This window comes from Pristis pectinata, chromosome 37 (genome assembly GCF_009764475.1).
Source record: "Pristis pectinata isolate sPriPec2 chromosome 37, sPriPec2.1.pri, whole genome shotgun sequence".
Classification (NCBI taxonomy): Eukaryota; Metazoa; Chordata; class Chondrichthyes; order Rhinopristiformes; family Pristidae; genus Pristis; species Pristis pectinata.
In genome coordinates, this window is record NC_067440.1 from 14,303,594 (window position 1) to 14,327,238 (window position 23,645).

The following is a 23,645-nucleotide window of genomic DNA, read 5'->3' on the forward strand; positions in this document are numbered from 1 at the left end:
AAGGAAGTTAAGAAGCAGGACCTCAAAGGTAGTAATTTCCGGATTACTGCCTGTGCTAAGCGACAGTGGGTATAGGAACAGAATGAGGAGGAGGTTAAATGCATGGTTGAGGGATTGGAGTAAGGAGCAGGGATTCAGTTTTCTAGATCATTGGGGCCTCTTTTGGGGCAGGTATGACCTGTTCAAAGAGGACGGGTTGCACTTGAATCCCAGGGGGACCAATATACTGGCGGGGAGGTTTGTTAAGGCTACTGGGGAGAATTTAAACTAGAATTGTTGGGGGGTGGGATCCGAACTGGAGAGACTGGGGAAGAGATGTTTGACTCTCAAATAGAGGAGACTAGGAGTAAGTACCATAGGCAGGTGATAGAGAAGGGACGTGTTCAGACAGGCTTGAGATGTGTCTATTTTAACGCAAGGAGAGTTGTGAACAAGGCGGATGAGCTTAGAGCTTGGATTGATACTTGGAGCTATGATGTGGTGGCCACTACGGAGACTTGGATGGCTCAGGGACTGGAATGGTTGATTCAAGTGCCGGGTTTTAGATGTTTCAGGAAGGACAGGGAGGGAGGCAAGAGAGGTGGGGGAGTGGCACTGTTGATCAGAGATAGTGTCACGGCTGCGGAAAAGGTGGACGTTGTGGAGGGATTGTCTACGGAGTCTCTGTGGGTGGAGGTTAGGAACAGGAAGGGGTCGATAACTTTACTGGGTGTTTTTTATAGGCCGCCCAATAGTGACAGGGTTATTGAGGAGCAGATAGGGAAGCAGATCCTAGAAAGGTGTGAGAATAACAGAGTTGTTGTGATGGGGGATTTTAATTTCCCAGACATTGATTGGTATTTCCAGACAGTGAGGGGATTAGATGGGGTGGAGTTTGTTAGGTGTGTTCAGAAAGGGTTCTTGACACAGTATGTAGATAGACCTACAAGAGAGGCTGTGCTTGATTTGATATTGGGTAATAAACCTGGTCAGATCTCTCAGTGGGTGAACAGTTTGGTTATAATGATCATAATTCTATCTCCTTTACGTTAGCACTAGAGAGGGATAGGAACAGACAGGCTAGAAAGGTGTTTACTTGGAGTAAAGGGAATTATGAGGCTCTCAGGCAGGAAATTGGAAGTTTAAGTTGGGAACAGATGTTCTCTGGGAGAAGTATGGAAGATATGTGGCAAATATTCAGGGGATATTTGTGTGGAGCTCTGCACAGACATGTTCCGATGAGACAGGGGAGCCATGATAGGATACAGGAACCGTGGTGTACTAAGGCTATAATAAACCTAGTCAAAAGGAAAAGAAAAGCATACAAAAGGTACAGAGAGCTAGGTAATGTTAGAGATCTGGAGGAGTACAAGGCTAAAAGGAAGGAACTTAAGAAAGAGATTAGGAGAGCCAGAAGGGGACATGAGAAGGCCTCGGCGGGCAGGATTAAGGAAAACCCCAAGGCATTCTACAAGTATGTGAAGAGTAAGAGGATGAAATGCGAAAGGATAGGGCCTATCAAGTGCAGCAGTGGGAAAGTGTGTATGGATCCGGAAGAAATAGCGGAGGTACTTAATGAATACTTTACGTCAGTATTTACCACGGAAAAAGATCTGGGGGATTGTAGTGGGGACTTGCAGTAGCCTGAAAAGTTTGAGCATGTAGATATTAGGAAAGAGGAGGTGCTGAAACTTTTGGAAAGCATAAGTTAGATAAGTCGCCGGGACCAGATGAGATGTACCCCAGGTTGCTGTGGGAGGCGAGTGAGGAGATTGCGGAACCTCTGACGATGATCTTTGTGTCGACCATGGAGACGGGAGAGGTTCCAGAAGATTGGAGGGTTGCGGATGTTGTTCCCTTATTCAAGAAGGGAAGTAGGGATAGCCCAGGAAATTATAGACCAATGAGTCTTACCTCAGTGGTTGGTAAGTTGATGGAGAAGATCCTGAGAGGCAGTATTTATGAACATTTGGAGAGGTATAATATGATTAGGAATAGTCAGCATGGCTTTGTTAAGGGCAGGTCCTGCCTTACGAGCCTGATGTGACTAAACACATCGATGAAGGGAGAGCAGTAGATGTAGTGTATATGGACTTCAGCAAGGTGTTTGATAAGGTACCCCATGCGAGGCTTATGGAGAAGGTGAGGAGATATGGGATCGAAGGGGACATTGCAGTGTGGATCCAGAACTGGCTGGCCCACAGAAGGCAAAGAGTGGTTGTTGAAGGGTCATACTCTGAGTGGAGGTCGGTGACCAGTGGTGTGCCTTAGGGATCTGTACTGGGACCCTTACTATTTGTAACTTTTATAAATGACCTGGATGAGGAAGTGAAGGGGTGGGTTAGTAAGTTTGCAGATGACACGAAGGTTGGGGGTGTTGTGGATAGTTTGGAGGGCTGTCAGAGGTTACAGAGGGACATAGATAGGATGCAGAGTTGGGCTGAGAAGTGGCAGATGCAGTTCAACCCAGATAAGTGTGAAGTGGTTCATTTTGGTAGGTCAAATATGTTGGCGGAATGTAGTGTTAATGGTAGGACTCTTGACAGTGTGGAGGATCAGAGAGATCTTGGGGTCCAAGTCAATAGGACGCTCAAAGCGGCTGCGCAGGTTGACTCTCTGGTTAAGAAGGCATATGGTGTATTGTCCTTCATCAATCGGGGAATTGAATTTAGGAGCCGAGAGGTATTGTTGCAGCTATATAGGTCCCTGGTCAGACCTCAGTTCTGGTCACCTCACTACAGGAAAGATGTGGAAGCCATAGAGAGGGTGCAGAGGAGATTTACAAGGATGCTGCCTGGAATGCAGAGCATGCCTTATGAAAGCAGATTGAGGGAACTCGGCCTTTTCTCCTTGGAGAGACGGAGGATGAGGGGGGACCTGATGGAGGTGTAAAAGATGATGAGAAGTGTTGATAGGGTAGATAGGCTTTTCCCCAGGGCTGAATTGGTGGCCACACGAGGACATAGGTTTAAAGTACTGGGGAATAGATACAGAGGAGGTGTCGGGTAAGTTTTTTACTCAGAGAGTGGTGAGTGCGTGGAATGGGCAGCTGGAAACGGTGGTGGAGGCTGATATGATAGGGTCTTTCAAGAGACTGTTAGATAGGTATATGGAGCTGAGTAAAATAGAGGGCTATGGGTAAGCCTAGTAATTTCTAGGTTAGGGACATGTTCGGCACAGCTTTGTGGGCCGAAGGGCCTGAATTGTGCTGTAATTGTTCTATGTTCTATACTATTGGCGTTAAAGAAAAATGTATTCTGTACTATCACAGTTCAGTTATCTCAAATGTATCAAGGATTTTGTGGTAATTCATTTCTTGCAAAATACTTAGAAACATTTTTGAAAGGTGTGATAGGATGCAGCACAAATACAACAGAAACAGGCCACAGATGTGTGGGGCAACTAGACAAACCTGAAGAGTAAAATTGACTGACCTGAAAAACAAAGTAGAGGTATGGAGTTAGTCTATTAAAAGGAGATTAAGAGGCTTAGGATTTCCTCAGGAACTTGTCTGTATCTTGATCCTATCCAACACTCCTATTCCTTGAAAACTATTTAAGGAAAGCTCTGGTTAAAGATTTTTCTGTTTTGGGTGGACCTGTTACTTTAGGTAAACACACTAGGTAAGCCAGTGAGCAATCAAAGCAAGTTTGTTACCTCAGGCTTTCAGATATATTTATGACTTTGAGCAAAACTCTCTTCAAACACATGACACTCAATTTAAAGGTGGTCTGCTGATTTTGCATCATTAGGGATGGTAATCAAATGACTAAGCACTTTTCCTCCTCTGAATCCTTCCTAATTATTCTCATGTCTTAACAGTGTCACGCGCCTTTAAAAACAAATGCCAGAGAATGCACAAAGCAAAATCTCAATACTATAGGGGGTTAAAAAGATGTTATTCAACCAACACAGGGTACTTACATACTACACATTTATTGCAATCTGCTGAAATATCCCACCTGATAGATCACGGGTTTTGTACTTGACACTGAATGTCATTGTGAATGTTTCCCCTGACGTTCTGTTGCAAAATTCAACTATTGATATAATTTTCTTCATTTCATAACTCTGAATGGCATTTAGTAACTGTAACACTCACTACAGTACTGAGTCAGTGAAATCAGAATACCCTCAGATACAAGCTCTGATCTCTATGGTAATCTCAAATTTCACAGAAGTTCAAATGAAGTGCCACAAAGACAGGGGTAAAGGCAAATAAAGGTATAGTCATCAACCGTGGAATGGTTAATTTGCGGATTGGGATGAAGAGGTCATGGAGGATTATAGATCCAGGAGAGATTTCAGACACAGAGGGGCAAGGCCATGGGGATATTTGAAAACAAGGATGAGAACTTGAAAATCAAGGCATTACTCAGCCAGGAGTCAGTGTGGGTCAGTGAGCATGGGGAGCATTAAGTGAACCTCACAGTGCAAATTAGGATACAAATTGTGATTTACTGAAGTTTAGAATGGGTAAAAGGAGGGGGTTCAACCAGAATTACCACAGGAGAGACAGATGTACCTGAGGTGGTTGGGGTGGGGGGAGACAATGGATTGGGTTGGATTGGATTGCTTCATGCTCCTTCTGTTCTATGTGCTTGGTCTTCATATGCTAAAGTTTTCCAAGCCTTCCAGGATGTTCCTCCACCATTTTAAATAGCCTTAGGCCAGGGTTTCTCTTTAGTCAGTGAGGATGTTGCATTTTTACAGGAGACTTTCAAGGGCATGCTTCTGATCTTTTGAAGTGATGGAGCTCATTATAGATTGTTTTCTTGGGGTGAATGGTGCTAGGCATTTAGACATCTGGACCCACCCACTGCTGGTTGAAGACAATCACATTATTGATGGTGGGGATGTTGACCTGGGAGAGAGGACGCTGACATTGATTCACCTATCCTGCCAGTGAATTTGAAGGATTTTGTGGAGGCAGTGTTGGTACTTTGAGGCCCCCACTCTAGGCTGCTCACATACCCAACTCATACATAAGGGCAGCAAAGCTATGATCCAGAAGACCAAGAGCTCAGTGCCAGGTTTGAGCTTCTTTGAACAACTTTTTCTGAGGGAGGCAGGAAGCTTTTTAAAAAATTAATTGTTTAAGAGTTGAAAGCATCACTGGCTAAGATAGCACTTATTGCCCATGCTTAACAGTTCTTGAGATGATGGTGGCTCGTCGCCTTTTTGAACTGCTGGTGAAGGTATTCCCACAATGCTGCTGGGGAGGGGAGTTCTAGGACTTGCATCACTGTTACTTCTACTTCCACATCAGGATGGTGTGCAACTTGGAGGGGAACAGCAGGGAATATTCTCATGTGCCACATCCTTGTTGACTTTCAGGTAGTGGGGGTGGGGTAGGGAAGGAGCTGTTGGAGAAACCAAGGCGAGTAACCACACTGCATTTTGCTGATGGTAAACACTGTAGTGATGATGTGCCAGTGGTGGAAGGAGTGTCAGTTAAGAGGACTGTTTTTCCCTGGAAGGTGTTGAGCTTCAAGGGTTGTTGGATTTGCACTCATTTAGGCAAGTGGAAAGTATATCATCCTGTGCCTAACTTGTGCCTTGTAGATGGCAAAAAAGCTCTGGGGTGTTAGAAGACAAGTCACTCATTGCAGAATACTGACTTGCTTTTGTGGCCACAGTATGTACGTGGCTGGTCAAAAGTGACCCCAATGATATTGATGGTGGAGAACATGGTATTAAATATCAAGGCTGGTGATTAGATTCTCTTCTACTGGAGATGGCCATTATCTGGCATTAATCTACCATTAAACATTTGTGGACATTCACTCCAAGGACCCTGTTCCTCCATTATCCTCCCATTTATTGCACTCTTTCTTGCCTTTTTGCACTTCTTCCAAATGAAATACCCTGCACTTCTTAGAGTTAAATTCTATTTGTCCTATTTCTGCCCAATTGACCAGACCATCTGTATCTTCCTGTAGCCTAATCCTTTCCTCCTCATTGTCAACCTCTTGGCTAATTTTGTATCATCTGCATGCCCCTGACATTTAAATCATTAATATATACAATAAAAAAACAAGTGAATGAGTACTGAGCTTGGTGGAAGCCTCCGGTAACAGCCTTGCTGTCACAAAAACATAAGAACATAAGAAACACCATTCAATAAGATCATGGCTGATCTGGCTGTGGACTCAGATCCACCTACCTGCCTTTTCCCATAACCTTCAATTCCCCTACTATGCAAAAATCTATCTAATTGTGTCTTAAATATATTTAATGAGGTAACCTCTACTCCTTCCCTGGACAGAGAATTCCACAGATTCACAACTCTCTGGGAAAAGCAGTTCCTCCTCATCTCCATCCTAAATGTACTCCCCGAATCTTAAGGCTATGTCCCCTACTTATAGTCTAATCTACCAGTGAAAACAACCTTCCTGCCTATATCTTATCTATCCCTTTCATAATATTTATATATTTCCATAAGATCCCCCCTCATTCTTCTGAATTCCAGCGAGTATAGTCGCAGGTGACTCAATCTCTCCTCATAGGCTAACTCCTCATCTCCAGAATCAACCTGGTGAACGTCCTCTGCACCACCTCCAAAGCCAGTATATCCTTCCTCAGGTAAGGAGACCAGAACTGCACGTAGTACTCCAGGTACGGCTTCACCAATACCCTGTACAGTTGCAGCATAAGCTCCCTGCTGTTAAATTCAATCCCTATAGCAATGAAGGCCGACATTCCATTTGCCTTCTTGATAACCTTTTGCACCTACAAACCAACCTTTCACGATTCATGCACAAGCATGCTCAAGTACCTCTGCACAACAGCATGCTGCAGTCTTTCACCATTTAAAATAATAATCTGATCTTCTATTTTTCCTTCCAAAGTGGATGACCTCACATTTATCAACATTTTGTACTCCATTTGCCAGACCCTTGCCCATCCACTTAACCTATCTATATCTCTCTGTAGACTCTCTACGTCCTCTACTCAATTTGCTTTTCCACTCAATTTTGTGTCATCAGCAAACTTAGATACACTAAGCTCGGTCCCCTCTTTCAAATCGTTAATGTATATCGTGAACAGTTGTGGGCCCAGCACCGACCCCTGTGGCACCCCGCTCACCACTGATTGCCAGCCAGAGAAACACCCATTTATCCCAGCTCTCTGCCTTCTATTGGTTAACCAATCCTCTGTACATGCTAATACATTACCCCCATCTCCATGCATTCTTATATTATGGATAAGTCTTTTATGCAGCACCTCATCAAACACTGGAAATCCAAGTATACAACATCCACCTGTTCCCCTCTATCCACTGCGCTCATTATATCCTCAAAGAAGTAAGTTTGTCAAACAGGACCTGCTCTTCTTGAATCCATGCTGTGTCTGCCTGATGGAACCACTTCTATCCAGATGTCTCGCTATTTCTTCCTTAATGATGCTTCAAGCATTTTCCCAACTACAAACATTAAGCTAACTGGCTTATAGTTACCTGCATTTTGCCTACATCCTTTTTTAAACAGTGGCGTGACATTCACTGTCTTCCAGTCCATGGGATCTGCCCAGAGTCCAGGGAATTTTGGTAAATTATCACGAACACCTCTACTGTGACTTCCGCCATTTCTTTCAGTACCCTGGGATGCATCCCATCAGGACCAGGGGGACTTATCTACCTTTAGGCCCACTAGTTTGCTCATCACTACCTCCTTAGTGACAGCGATTATATTGAGGTCCTCACCTCCCATCACATCCACAACATCCCTCTTTGGCTTGTCCTCCATCGTGAAGACCGACACAAAATAGTCGTTTAATAGTCGCACAAAATATCTTTCTTTAACTGAAACAATTTTGATAAAATTTGCCATTCTCCCTTGTAACCCACGCCTTCATTTTTTTGACCAGGCTGCCTTTGCTAAAATCCATATGGCTACACCAAACACACTGCCCTTGTTGAGCATCCTTATTGCCTTATCAAAAAAAAAGTTCAAGTTATTAAGAGATTTTCCTTAAATCTATGCCGTCTCCGATTACTTTCTCTTTCCAAGTAAAAGTTTACTGTCTCTGATCCCAACAATTTAATCACCATAGAATTTAAACCAACTAGCCTGCAATTATTCAGTTTATCCTTGCTCCCTTTTTAAACAAAGCTTAAAACATCAGCAATCGTCCAATCCTTCACCATCATTCCTGTAGCCAGGGATGTTCAAAAAAAAATTCTCTCTCGCTCCTTTAAGATCCTGCTTCAAATCTTAGAACAATGGCAAGGAGGTGCAAGAGGACTGGAGAGCACTCCCAACCACGTGCATACACACACATGGCCCCCACCCCACCCCCCAACTCTCTCTCTCACACACACACACACACACACACACACACACACACACACAAAAAGAATCCAGGTATTTTGCAGTTGCAATTGTCACAAAGTTGTCTCCTGTGTAATTTCTACCCATCGTCGCTTTAGTTAATGAATTTTTTTTGTTGGACCATGGTTCTTGGATGCCTGTTTTATTTACCCCTTAAGTTGTAATGTCATTCCAGTCCAATAATGCCTTGTGTTTTTGATTTATTAGCTCCTGGATCTCCTCATTAAGCCAAACCTGGAGTTTTCTTGTGGTGAAGATTTAGTCTCTTTACAAGTGCAAATGTTAGAGGATTTCAGGGACTGTGAACACTGCAGTTCCTAAAGACTGGGAATTTGCAGGTTGATTTTGAGGTATCAGCCAAATAAGACTTTCTTTGCGGGGCCTTTATATCCTTCTTTCCTCATTTTCCCATGACAGTGTTTCTTGATGATTCAAGTGCTTGAATGCTGTGAGAATATCTGCCTCCACCACTCACTCACTCAGGCAGTGTATCCCAACTGCCCTCAGGATGAAAAAAAACTCTTCCTCAGATCACCTTTAAACTTCTTATCTCTTATCCTAAACCTATGATGTGTAGTTTCAGACACCTTTGCAATGGGAAATTATTTCCTACTTTCTACCCCATCTACGCCCTTTACAGTTTTGTATAACTCTATTAGGTCTTCCCTTAACCCCCTTTCACTCCAAGGAAAATAAACCTAGCCTATCCAGTCTCATAACTAAAACGCTCCATTCCAGGAAACACTTAGGTGAAACTCCTCTGCACCCTCTCCAGTGCAATCACATCCTTCCTATGCTATGGCCACCAGAACCATACAATGCTGTGGTATCAGTCATGATGAATGGTCTCAACCAGAAACATCGACTGTTTATTTCCCTCCAGAGATGCTGCCTGACCTGCCGAGTTCCTCCAGCATTTTGTATGTGTTACTATACCCTCCCTGCTCTTATATTCAAAGACCTGGCTAACAAAGCCAATTATCTCTACTACCTTCTTCACCACCTATTTAGCTTTGCTGTCACCTTCAGGGATCCTTGGACTTTTACTCAATACTCCTTAGGGCTTCACTATTCAGAATCATAATCAGATATTATCACCGACTTATATGACATGGAATTTATTGTTTTGTGGCAGCAGTACAGTGCAAAGACATAAAAATTACTATGTTACAAAAATAAATAGTGCAAAAAAAAAAGGAATAACAAGGTAGTGTTCATGGGTTCATGGATTGTTCAGAAATCTGAGGGCAGTGGGGAAGAAGCGGTTTCTGCATCATTGAAAATGGGTCTTCAGGCTCCTGTACCTCCTCCCCGAGGGTAGCAATGAGAAGACTGCATGTCCCAGACGATGGTCCTTAGTGATGGACACCGCCTTCTTGAGCCACCGCTTCTTGAAGATGTCCTTGATGGTGTGGAGGGTTGTGCCCATGATGGAGCTGGCTAAGTCTACAACCCTCTGCAGCCTCTTGCAATCCCGTGCATTGGAGAATCCATACCAGATAATGATGCAACCAGTCAGAATGCTCTCCACTGTCCATCTATAGAAATTTTTAAGAGTGTTTGGTGACATACCAAATCTCCTCAAACTCCGAATGAAGTAGAGCCACTGGCATGCCTTCTTCATGATTGTATTGATGTGTTGAGCCCAGGATAGGTCCTCCGAGATGTTGACGCCCAGGGAATTGAAGCTACTCACCTACCCTATTCATTATGTATGTTCTACCGTTATTAGTCAGAGTTACAGAAACAGGCTGTTCGGCCCAATTCATCCATGCCGCACAAAGTATCTACCCGAGCTAGTTCCATTTGCCTGCATTTGGCCCAGATCCCTCAAAACCTTTCCTATTTTTATACCTGTCCAAATGTTTTAAATGTTGTAATTGTACCCACCTCTACCACTTCCTCCGGCACCTTGTTCCATATGCTCACCACATTCTGTGTGAAAATTTTTCACCTTAGGTCCCCTTTAAATCCTTCCCCTCTCACCTTAAACCTATGCCCTCTAGTTTTAAGACTCCCCTACCCTGGGAAAATGACTGTGACCATTCAATATCTAATCCCCTCATGATTTAATATACCTCTGTAAGGCCACCCCTCAGCCTCCTATGCTCCAGGGCAAAAAGCCCTAATCTATCCAGTCTCTCCTTGTCCTCCAGTCCCGGTAAGATCATTGTAAATCTTTTCTGCACCCTTTCCAGCTTAATGACACCCTTCTTATAGCTCAACGACTGGAACTGCACACAATACTCCATGTGGTCTCACCAATGCCTTGTACAGTTGTTGCATGACTTCTCAACCCTTTACTCAATGCCCTAACCAATGAAGGCAAGCATGCCAAAAGCCTTCTTCACTGCCTACTGTGTTGCCACTTTTAGGCAAGTATGTATGTGTACCTCTAGGATCTCTGTTCCACAATACTCTCCAGGGCCCTGCTATTTACTGTGCATGTCCTGCCCTAGTTTAACTTCCCAAAATGTAAAACTACACATTTGTCCAAGTTAAATTCTATCTGCTATTACTTGGCCCACTTTCCTAGTTGATCTTGATCCTGTTATAATCTTAGATAATCTTCCTCACTGTCCTCTAAACCACTAAAATTTGGGTGTCAAACATACTAATCATGCCACCTACATTCTCACCCAAATTGTTAATATATATGACAAACAACAGGAGACCCTGCAGCACACCGCTGGTCACAAGCCTTCAATCTGAAAAACAACCCTCCACCACCACCCTCTGATAATGTCTACCACCCAGCTCTTGTCAGACTTCTAGATCACCTCTTCAAAAAAACTCAATCAAATTCATGAGACACAATTTCCCACACAAAGCCATGCTGATTAATCAGTCTTTGGCTTTCCAAATGCAGGTAGATCCTATCTCTCAGAATCCCCTCCAGTAACTTTCCCACCACTGATGTTAGGGTCACCAGTTCCCCAGCTTATCCTTGTAGCCCTTCTTAAATAAAGGCACAACATTAGCCATCCTCTAGTCTTCCGGTACCTCACCCATGGATAACAATGAAAAAATATCTCTGTTAGGGCCCCAGCAATTTCTTCCCCGGCTTCCCACAATATCCTTGGATACACTTGGTCTGGTCCCGGGGATTTATCCACCTTTATGCCCTTTAAGACTGCCAGCACTCCTCTTTTGTAATGTGGATATGTTTCAGGACATCACTATTCTCTTCCCTGAACCCCCTAGCTTCCTTGTCAAAAATATGCATTTAAGATATTACCCGTCTCCTGTGCTCCACACAGAGATAAGCACACTGATCCTTAAGGGGACCTAATCTTTCCCTAGTTGCCCTTTTGCTCTTAATATACTTATGGAATCTCTTGGGATTCTGCTGTACCTTTGCCAAAGCTATCTCATGTCCTCTTTTTGTCTTCATGATCCCAGCTGTCTGTACCTGACATATGCCTCCTTTTTCCTGAACAGAGCCTCAATATCCCTCTTCAACCAGGGTTCCCTAATCCTGCCAGTCTTGACCTTCACCCTAACAGCAACATGCTTGCCCTGAACTCTCCTTATCTCACTGTTAAAAGCTTCCCACTTGCCAGATGTCCCTCTCCCAATCAACCTTTCCAAGTTCCTTTCTCATGCCATCAAAATTAGGCTTGCCCCAGTTTTGGATTTTAACTTGTGGACCAGTCCTATCTTTTTCCATAACTATTTTAAAACTAATAGAATTATGGTTACTGGTCCCAAAGTGCTCCCACACTGATACTTCAGCCACTTGCCCTGCCTCATTTCCCAATAGCAGGGTAGGTGTTGCCCCTCTCTCATAGGGCCATCTACATAGTGTACAAGAAAACTTTCCTGGACAGACTTAAATTCTGTCCCAGCTAATCCCTTAGACCAATGGCAATCCCAGTCAATAGTATGGAAGTTAAAATCACCTACTATTATAACATTATTCCTACAGCTATCTGTGATCTCCCTACACCTTTGCTTCTCTAATGCCTGCTGACTATTGGGTGCTGGAGCTATAGTACATTTCCAAAGTGATCACCCCCTTTTTATTTCTAAATTCTACCAGCATAACCTCACTGAACAAGCCCCCAAGAACATCCTCTCCAAGTACTGCCACGATGTACTCCCTAATCAAAATCGCAACTTCACCTCCTCTCTTACCTCCACCTCCAACGTACCTGTTTCTCTTGTTAATCAAAAACAGTAATAGTTGGTTCTATGTCAACAACCAGCAATGCAATTCTTCATCAGTAAAGCAAAAAGAAACCAATAGCTGGAATGCTGAATGTCAATTTTAACCAAGATGTATTCTGTTTATCACTACAATCTGCGGCCTCGTGGCATTCGTAGGTAATGATAAAACCTGTCCCATCTCAGCTCACTTCACCCAGAGCAAACCAGAACAAATACAAAAGGTCATAGTCTGCACTCAGATCAGGTTTTATCACAGTTATCCAATGTAGAAATAGGGAGTGCTCGTTAATCCAATCCTGGGATTTTATAAAAATCTTTATGATAGAAAGGAACCAGATTAACCAACTGTACCCATGAGGAACAGTATTAGCACCATGGGCAGAACCAACAGAGAGAAAAATAGAAAATCACTTTCCACACAAAGCCAATGAGAGGAGACAATCAAAGGATTTGTATTTCACAGCCTTGCTGCATATACCAGGATGATAAGGGAATCACGGGGAAGATTGCTCGGGCTCTGACAGAGATTCTGCATCTTCTTTAGCCACAGCTGAGGTACCAAATGACTGGAGGATAGATAGTGTTGTCCCCTTGTTCAAAAAGAGCTGTACGGATAAACCTGGAAGCTGCAGGCTGGTGAGCCTTACATTAATCATAGTGAAGTAGATTTATGTTCACTGAGGAAAGGCGGGGACTGATTATGAGTCGCCATGGTTTTGTGCATCGGAGATTGCGTCTTACACATCTGATTGAGTTTTTTTTGAGGAGGTAACTAAGAAAACTGATAAATGCAGAGGTTTTACATGGACTTTAGTGAGGCTTTTAACAAGGTCTCACACAGTAGACTGGTCCAGAAGGTTAAGGCACAAGGTACCTGAGGTGTGTTGGCAAACTGGATCCAAAATTAGCTTGGTGATACAAGGCAGAGAGTAGTGGTGCATGGCTGTTTTTCTGACTGGAAATCTGTAACAAGTGGTGTACCACAGTGATTGGACTTGAATGAGAACGTAGGTGGCACGGTTACTAAGTTTGCAGATGACATGAAAATTGGTGGAGTCACGGATAGCGAAGTTTGTCCAAGGATACAGCATTGAACATAGATCAGCGGGAAGGTTGGGCAGAGCAGTGGCAGGTGGAATTTAGTCCAGAAAATTGTGAAGTAATACACTTTGGGAAGTCAAATTATTGTAGGACATATAGTGCAATTGGCAGGGAACATAGCAGCGTTGAGGTATAGAGAGACCTTGGGCTGCCATAGCTCCCTGAAAGTGGTAACAAACACGGATAGGGTAGTGAAAAAGGCATTTGGTATATTTGCCTTAGTAGGCTAAGGCATTGAGTGTCACAGTTGGGATGTCATATTGCAGTTGTACAAAGTAATGGTTAGACCACTCTTGGAATATTGTGTGTAGTTCTGGTTTCCATACGACAGGAAACATGTGGTAGCAATAGAGAGAGTGCTGAAAAAATTCACAAGGATGTTTCCTGGAGTGCAAGCCTGTAGATGTAACGAGAGATTGGATAGGCTGGGTTTATTCTCACTGAAACGTAGGAGGATAAGGGTGACTTTGTAGAGGTTTATAAAACCATGAAGACTATAGGATAGATAGCCAGAGTCTTTTTCCCAGGGCAAAGGAGCTCAAAACTAGAGGATTCTGGTTTATGCTGCGAGGGAGAAATTTAAAGGAGATCTGAGGGGTAAGTTTTCCATACAGAGGGCAGTGAATACATCCAGGCACAAACATAACCTCGAAAGAGGAGTAGGCAGTCAACTCAGACAAATCCTCTGCACCCACTGCCTGGACCTGTAAACAGCCACTTTGGGCAAGTTAAGGGGCTGACCAATAAGAAGGTCCCTCCTCCACCTCTTCCCCCCCTCCTCCCCACACCCACCCACCCCCACCCCCCAATTGGGAACTCAAAAATCAGGAGCATGAGGCCAGTGCAATCAAACTCAATGAGCAGCACCTATAACCTCTTGCATTACACATACATATGGACGTCCATGCTACAAAACTGACAGGCAATCTGTTAGTCAGTGAACCAGCTTAAGTACCTACTGCATGGGACTGCTCTGTGCAGCACTCTCCACCCCAGGTCCCCAATGTAAAGAGAGAGGACTCCCACTTGGAGACACTGACGATAACTTTTGCCTCCAGGTAGCAGAACCAAGCACCATTGGGTGGCTGGATGACAAACGAGAGTGAGGAAGTGAGGAGCATGCAGAAGCAACCCATACAGGAAATGCCCCTGTGTGATGCAGAATATGGTTTTGTAGCCAACATTTATCCCTCAATCAGTATTACAAATACAAATTAGTTGGACATTATTACATTATCTTTGTGGGAACATGCTGCAGCCAAACTAACTGCCGTGTTACAGCACTGGCCATTCCAAGCGATCTTCAGTAGCTCTTCAGGAAACCCAGAGGTTATGAAACAAGGTTGACCACCCAAGTCACCATCCACTCTTTCTCCAAAATATGTGGTTAAAGGTGTTCCCATTAATGCTTGTAAATCATAAATGACAACATAGAAACAGGACGTTTAAAGTTTGAGCAGAGAAAGCAGGAGTTTTTTTGCCTGCAATACAGAGCAGATCAGGAAGAAACATTTTTTGTTTACCCAGGTTACTGAAGCAGGAAACACAAAACCCTTGGTCATAAAGTCATAACAAGCCCAACGTCCCAACTCGTCTGTGCTGACCCAGGTGCCTACCCCAACTAGGCCTATATTCCTGCATTTGGCCCAAATCCCTCTGAACCTTTCCTATCCATGTACCCATTCAAATGTCTTTTAAACATTGTAACTACAGTATACCCACCTCTACAGCTTCCCCTGGCAGCTCGTTCCATGTACCCACCACCCTCTGTATGACAGACAACAATGGACCCAGCACCAATCCCTGCGGCACAGCGGTGGTCACAGGTTTCTCATCTAAGAAACAACCCTCAGACTCCCTACCACCAATTTTGTACCCAATTTGCTAGCTCACTCTGGATCGCCTGTGATCTAACCTTCTGGACCAACCTACCACATGGAACTTTGTCAAAGGCCTTGCTAAAGTCCATGCCCTTGTCAATTCTCTTGGTCTCCTCTTCAAAAAACTCAGTCAAATTCAAAAGACATGACTTCCCACACATAAAGCCCTAATTAGTTGAGACACAAGAGACTCCAGATGTGGGAATCTGGAGCAACAAACAATCTGCTGGAGGAATTCAGCAGGTCGAACAGCATCTGTTGGAGGAGAGAAGCTGTTGCTGTTTCGTGCCAAAACCCTGCATCAGGAATAAGAGTGGAGAGGGGAGATGGCCACTATAAAGAGAAGGGGAATGGTAGGACAGGAGTCAAAGGTGACTGGTAGACTGTGGAAGGGTGAAAGATGATAGGCAGATTGTGCCAGGTCAGGGAGAGGAGGGGTGGGCAGCTGCTAGAGGGAGATAAGGAGGAACACAAAAGGGCTACCTGCTTGTGTTCCCACTTATCTCCCTCCAGCAGCTTTCTCCAACCTTCAGGCTCCCCTCCCCCCACCTTGCTCCATCTGCCTCTCATTTTTTTCTATTTTTCTCTTTCTCTGCCTCTATTCACCTGCCACTATCTCCCAATTCCTCCACCTCCCCCCACACATGCATAACCTGCCAGTCATCTTTCACTCCTCCACAATCCGCCAATTGCCTCGGAATCCTCTCTCACCACTCCCCTTCTCCTCCTTATACTGGCTATCTCCCTTCTCCACTCTCAGTCCTGGTACAAGGTTTTGACCCAAAATGTTGATTATTCCTTTCCTCCCACAGATGCTCCTTGGCCAGCTGAGTTCCTCCAGCAGATTGTTTGTTATCCATCATCAGTCCTTGCCTTTCCAAATGCTGGTAGATCCTGACTCTCAGAATCCCCTCCAGTAACTTTCCCACTACTGATGTTAGGCTCACCGGCTAGTTTACATTTCCTCCTCTAACTCCCACTGACTGTTGGGGGTCCTATAACACAATTCCATCAAAGTGATCACTCCCTCCTTATTGCCCTCACCATCCGGGACATGCCCTCTTCTCGTTACTACCATCAGGGAGGAGGTACAGGAGCCTGAAGACCCAAAGTCAATGATTCAGGAACAGCTTCTTCCCCTCCTCTATCAGATTTATGAACGATCCATGAACACTACCTCATTATTCCTTTTTTTTTTGCATTGTTTAATTTTGTAATTTAGAGATTTTATGTCTTTGTACTGTACTGCTGCCACAAAACAACAAATTTCACATCATATGTCAGTGATAATAAATCTGATTTGATTTTCCCACCAAGATATTGGTCCCCCTCCAGTTCAGGTGCAGATCACCCTTGTCCCTGAAGAGATCCCAATAGTCCAAGAAAATAAATCCTTCCCTCCTGCACCATCTCCTCAGCCAGGCATTTATCTATCCCCATCCTCCTATTCCTACCATCACTAGCACATGACACTGGGAGTAATCCAGAGATTACAACCCTTGAGGTCCTGCTTTTTAACCTTCTGCCTAACTCCCTATATTCACCCTCAGGACCCTGTCCGTTTTTCTACCTGTGTGGTTTAATAATTTAGCTAGATGGGTAATGGAAACAGAGCCTCAGGGATTACCACTCGAGCTCAGGTGGATAAACACTAACGCACTGCATGCATTGAACAGCTTGTAGGCACGTTGCAATTATTGCGCAAGTGGGTTTGCTTGCGGTTTAATCAAACAAGGCTCAAGGATCAGAGTTAGATGTTAAATGGTCACTGCAGGCACTCCTGTCATTCCAGGAGAATTTCTAGTCAGATACCCTGCATTGCTTTCACATAGATGAACAGACCTCCTTGTAGTAAAAACATCTAGTGTGTTACACTTGAGGTATGAGTGCACATCTGACCAAAGCTTGCAACAGCCAAGGGAGAAGGCTGTAACTTGATTCTCAAACAACATGATTGACTACTCCCAAATCACTTTTTACCACTTTAGAAGTATTCCAGCAAGAATCAGATGGAACATAAAACCACAAGGCACCAAGGTTAAGCATTCAGTCAGGGAAGACATCACAATGTGTTGCAAGTACTTCTCAATTAAACTCCCTTCAGAGCATTAGAAATCCATGGCAGGAAATACACCACCAATGCCCCAGTGCTGCACTGCTCCTTGTTCACTCATCCAGGTCAATCATGGGAACTTCAGATGGCTGCCCAAGTAGGGCAGAGGCAGAAAAAGCAAGCACAGTACTGATCCCAACAACTCTGCAGAAGGGGGGAGGAGGAGGAGGAGGATGATAGCAGGCCTGGAGCAGGAGATGACAGAGCTATCTCGGTGAAACACTGAGGAGATGCTTACACACACCTTGTGCAAGCCATGACCTGAAATAATATCCAAATGAATGGTCTGCCATGCCATGAAGATTGTACAGAAGCTTATGTCTACTGATATATTGTATCAGTTGTAGCTTCCTCTCCCTGAAAGATATTACAAAGGGCAAAAAAGGGATGAGGAAGTGGAGGGGTGTGTTAGTAAGTTTGCGGATGACATGAAGGTTGAGGGTGTTGTGGATAGTTTGGAGGGCTGTCAGAGGTTACAGAGGGACATAGATAGGATGCAAAGTTGGGCTGAGAAGTGTCAGATGCAGTTCAACCCAGATAAGTGTGAAGTGGTTCATTTTGGTAGGTCAAATATGATGGCAGAATATAGTATTAATGGTAGGACTCTTGGCAGTGTGGAGGATCAGGGGGGATCTTGGGGTCCGAGTCCATAGGACGCTAAAAGCGGCTGCGCAGGTTCACTCTAATGTGGTTAAGAAGGCATATGGTGTATTGTCCTTCATCAATCGGGGAATTGAATTTAGGAGCCGAGAGGTATTGTTGCAGCTACATAGGTCCCTGATCAGACCCCACTTGGAGTATTGTGCTCAGTTCTGGTCACCTCACTACAGGAAGGATGTGGAAGCCATAGAAAGGGTGCAGAGGAGATTTACTAGGATGCTGCCTGGAATGCGGAGCATGCCTTATGAAAGCAGGTTGAGGGAACTCGGCCCTTTCTCCTTGGAGCGACGGAGGATGATGGGGGGACCTAACAGAGGTATATAAGAGGATGAGAGGTATTGATCGGGTAGATAGTCAGAGGCTTTTTCCCAGGGCTAGATTGGTAGCCACAAGAGGACATAGGTTTAAGATGCTGGGGAGTAGGTATAGAGAAGATGTCGGGGTAAGTTTTTTTTTTACTCAGAGTGGTGAGTGTGTGGAATGGGCTGCTGGCAACGGAGGTGGAGGCGCATATGATAGGGTCTTTTAAGAGACTGTTGGATAGGTACATGGAGCTGAGAAAAACATAGAGGGCTATGGGTAAGCCTAGTAATTTCTAGGGTAGGGACATGTTCGGCACAGCTTTGTGGGCTGAAGGGCCTGAATTGTGCTGTTGGTTTTCTATGTTTCTAAAAACAAAGATAGAGAAAAATAGCAGGAATAGGCCTTTCAGTCCTTCAAGCCTGCCCCACCATTCAATATGGTTATGGCTGATCCTCTATCTTAATACAATATTCCTGCTCTCTCCTCACAGCCCTTGACATTGTTGTGTCTAGAAAGCAATCCATCTCCTGTGGCCATCCTCCCTTCAAACAGATATACTATGTTGGATACTGTTGGGAGGTGTGAATCTGGGGGGAATGGTCTCTCAGAGGAGGGCAAGCAACAGACAAGTTTGTGGCACTGTGGTTGGCTCTGCTGCATGGCATGGATTCAACAGACTAGGAGAGCTACAGTGATAGGGGCACCTGTGCATTTCTGTGGCTGTGAACAAGACACTCAAATGAAATGTTGCCTCCCTGATGCCAAGATTAGTGATGTGTCAGAGCACAACAGGACATTCTGAAGGGTGGTGGAGGGTGGGATGGAGGAAGTGCGAATGGCCAATTGGTACCAATGACGTGGGTGGTGAAAGGGATGATGTCCTGTAATGTTTAGGGAGTTAGGCTGCAGGTTAAAGAGCAGGCCTCTAAGGTTATAACCTCTCAACTACTTACAGTGCCCTGTGTTTCTGATTAAAGGAATAGGAGGATAGTTCAAATGAATCATAGCCAAAGGGATGGTGTAAGATGGTGGGCTTTAGATGCATAGATCATTAGGAAAGTTTCTGCGGTAGGTGGGACCTATGCAAGCTGGATGAGCTGCACCTGAACCTGAACAGGTCCAATATCTTGCCAGGAGGTTTGCACAAGTTGTTGGGGAGGTTTCAAGCTAATTTGACAAGGGGACGGGACACAGAGTTGGTGCATACCAGGCTGCTATGGAAGGCAAGGGAGGAGAATGCAGCAGCCCTAATGGATATATTTAAATCATTGCTGGCCAAAGGCGAGGTGCTAGATGATTGGAAGACAGCAAATGTGGTGCCTTTATTTAAGAAGGCCAGCAGGGATAAGCAGTTAATCAAATGTCGGTGGTAAGGAAATTATTGGAAAAAAGTCCTTTTTAGATTTACAGATTAATCTACACTTGGGAAGTCAGGGATTGATCAACGATAGCTCAGATTTGTTGATGGGAGATCCTGTCTGACTAGCTTAATAGAATATTTTGAAGAGCTAACTGAATACAATGAGTCAAGTCAAATTGAGTTGATTGTCATGTGCACGAGTATGGTAAAGTACAGGTACAATGAAAATCTTGCTTACAGCAGCGTCACAGGCACGAGGGCAACACAAGTGGTATGGGTTACATGCACTCAGAATGACCTTTAACAAAGTCCCATATTGAAGACTGATCCAAAAGGTTACAGCCCATGGGAACCAAGGTAAATTGGCAAAATGGATCCAATATTGGCTTGGTAATAGGAGAGAGAGGGTTTTAGTGGAGGGTGCTATTGTGATTAGAAGCCTGTGACCAGTGTACCATTGAGATCAGTAGTAGGACCCTTGTTGTTTGTTACATACTTTAGCAACTTGGACATAAGACGTGAAAATTGGTGGTGTTGTGAGAAGGGTAGTCTTAGGCTACAGAATGGCTTTGAGCAAGTGGTAAATTGAGTAGATGGAATTTAATCCTGATAAATGTGAGGTGATGCCTTTTGGGGGGATCAAATAAGGATAGGGTATGTACCAGGAATAATACGGCCTTAGGGAGTATTAACGAACAAAGGGACCCTGATGTACAAATCCAAACATTCCTGAAGGTAGCAGCACAGGTAGGAGGTGTGGTGAAGAAGGTACATGGATAAGAGCAGGAAGGTCTTAGGACAACTTTATAAAAATCGTTTAGACCACAGCTGGAATGCTAAGTTCGGTTCTGGTTGCCACACTACAGTTAGGATGTCATTGCACTGGAGAGGGTGCAGACGAGATTCATCAGGATGTTGCCTGGGATGGAATGTTTCAGTTATGAGGACAGACTGGATAGACTGGGCTTGTTTTCCTTGGAGCAGAGGAGGCTGAGGAGGGGGACTTGACAGAGGTGTACAAAATTATGAGAGGCATATGAGGCAAACTGCTCTATGTTCAAATTATGAGAGGTAGACAGTAAGAGTTTTCCCAGTGGCAGAGTAGGCCACAGAGGGGGAATAATAAACACCCTCACACAGAGCAGTACTTAGATCATCGGATCCAGTGTCTCAGGAACATAAGATATAGAGAGTTACAGTAAGAAAAGTGTAAGGCTCTTGGCTCCTTTACAGAGGTAGGCAGGTGACACACTCACACTGTAAATAACCCCACTCCACAGGACTGGCAAACCTTTCCTGTATGAATACCTGTGTTTATGTGACATTCACATCTCTGCCACACCAGGCAAACTCAAAGAGGGCCACAACTACCACCTGCACCCTCTCTGTCATTTCCACCCACCATGTTCATGCTTTTTTCATTTCTCTCCAAAGTGAGCAGCACACCCCCACCCCATCTCCCCAGCACACCTCTTCCCCAAGCTCCTTCCTGTGATGCTGCTGTGATTCTGTTGCAAAAATGCTTCACCCATTTCAAGCTCCCATGTACTCCCCAGCTCGCCCCAAGTTCCCAAGAATTGCACTGCTACCCCTCCACACAATCTCCCTCAATTGTACTAACCAGCCTCGCCATGCCTCCTCCTCACCTCGCCCCGCTCCTCCTCGTCTCCACCCCCTCTGCCTTGCCCCCTGCCCCCTCCTCCTCGTCGCCTTCACCCCGCACCTTCAGCCCCACCTTGACTGCCCCCTCCACCCTGCCACCTCCTTGCCCCCTCCTCCTTACCCCTCTACTCACATCCCCCTCACACTATTCTCCCTTCACAACCAAATCCCCCATCTCCTGACCAGTCTCCATGCGCCCCGTCTCCCCCCACCTTACCCCCTCCCATCCCCCCAAACAATCACAACCCCCCTGGACTCCCGATCACCTCCTTCCTCGACCTCCATCACCTGACTCCTCGCCCCCAATCACCCACCGCCCCCCCGCCCCAAATCACCTCCCCCCCCCGCCTCCCATGACCGACCTCCATTGCCCCGTCCCTCCACAACAACGGCCCCTTCTCGCCGGCCGTCGCACCTCCCTGCTGCCCCCACCCACCATCGCCCCCCGTGTCTGATCTCAACAGGCGGCAGTTGGACTTACCGAGAAGCTGCGGCTCGGCGGGCTCAGCGTCACCGACCAGGCCCGATCCTCAGTGGCTGGTCCGACTCCCGAATTCCATAGTGGAGTAAAATGGCGACCCTCCTTGCCCCGCCCCCTGCCTGTCACCGACAGAACCCCCCCCCCTGCCTGTCACCGACGGAGGCCCGCCCCCTGCCTGTCACCGACAGAACCCCCCCCCTGCCTGTCACCGACGGAGGCCCGCCCCCTGCCTGTCACCGACGGAACCCCGCCCCCTGCCTGTCACCGACGGAGGCCCGCCCCCTGCCTGTCACCGACGGAACCCCCCCCCTGCCTGTCACCGACGGAGGCCCGCCCCCTGCCTGTCACCGACGGAACCCCGCGCCCTGCCTGTCACCGACGGAGCCCCGCCCCCTGCCTGTCACCGACGGACCCCCTCCCGCCTGTCACCGACGGAGCCCCGCCCCTGCCTGTCACCGACGGAACCCCGCCCCCTGCCTGTCACCGACGGAACCCCGCCCCCTGCCTGTCACCGACGGAGCCCCGCGCCCTGCCTGTCACCGACGGAACCCCGCCCCCTGCCTGTCACCGACGGAACCCCCCCCTGCCTGTCACCGACGGAGGCCCGCCCCCTGCCTGTCACCGACGGAACCCCGCGCCCTGCCTGTCACCGACGGAGCCCCGCCCCCTGCCTGTCACCGACGGACCCCCTCCCGCCTGTCACCGACGGAGCCCCGCCCCCTGCCTGTCACCGACGGAACCCCGCCCCCTGCCTGTCACCGACGGAACCCCGCCCCCTGCCTGTCACCGACGGAGCCCCGCGCCCTGCCTGTCACCGACGGAACCCCGCCCCCTGCCTGTCACCGACGGAGCCCCGCCTTTACCTCGGCCTCACTACCATCCGGACCACTGTCCTAAACCAAAATCACCGCGCCCCCCTGTCTGTCAACAACCGGGCCCCGCCTACTCCGTGCGTCATCAGCCTCCCCCTAGCCCCGCCCTCTCCCGCCCAGCGTGTGTGACGGAGCAGGCCGGCTCTTCACCCCCCGACCCCCCCGCCGGAGGCTGACGGCTCTGTTCTCAGCCAAGGCCCCCCTTCGTACCTCTGCCCCCCCCACCTCAATGAATTCCGTGCCCGGCACAATCACAAGCTCTTTTTCTGCTTCCTAATGACCCATCTCCCGCCCTCTTCTTCCACCTGGACCCCACTCTGTGGGCACCACATCGGCCGTCTTGACTGACTCACCCTCACCCACTCCAGCCTCACCCCTTCTGAACGGTCTGCTCTCCACTCCCTCCACACCAACCCCGACATCGTCCTCAAACCAGCCGCCGTGGTAGTCTGGCGCCCTGACCCCTACCTTGCAGAGGCCAGATGCCAAGTCTCAGACACTTCCTCCTACCCCCTGAGCCATGACCCCACTGAGCCCCACCAGGACATTATCTCCTACAGCATCACTGACCTCATCACCCCAGCAGATCTCACCCCCACAGCTACCAACATGATAGTCCCACAACCTAGGACTGCCCACTTCTATCTCCTCCCCAAAATCCACATGAAGGACTGTCCCGGCAGACCTATTGTCTCCGCATGCTCTTGCCCCACAGAGCTCGTATCCTCGTA

At 46.5% G+C, this 23,645-nt stretch overlaps 1 protein-coding gene across 1 annotated transcript in view; it reads right to left on the reverse strand.

The window, feature by feature from the left end:
- LOC127586658 (E3 ubiquitin-protein ligase RNF167-like) overlaps window positions 1–22,149 on the reverse strand; it is a 64,745-nt gene extending 42,596 nt beyond the window's left edge. The window contains exon 1 of the mRNA XM_052044774.1: window positions 22,043–22,149. The gene's annotated coding sequence lies outside the window, so the exon portion shown is untranslated. The remainder of the gene's footprint in view (window positions 1–22,042) is intronic.
- Between the last annotated feature and the right edge of the window lie 1,496 nt (window positions 22,150–23,645).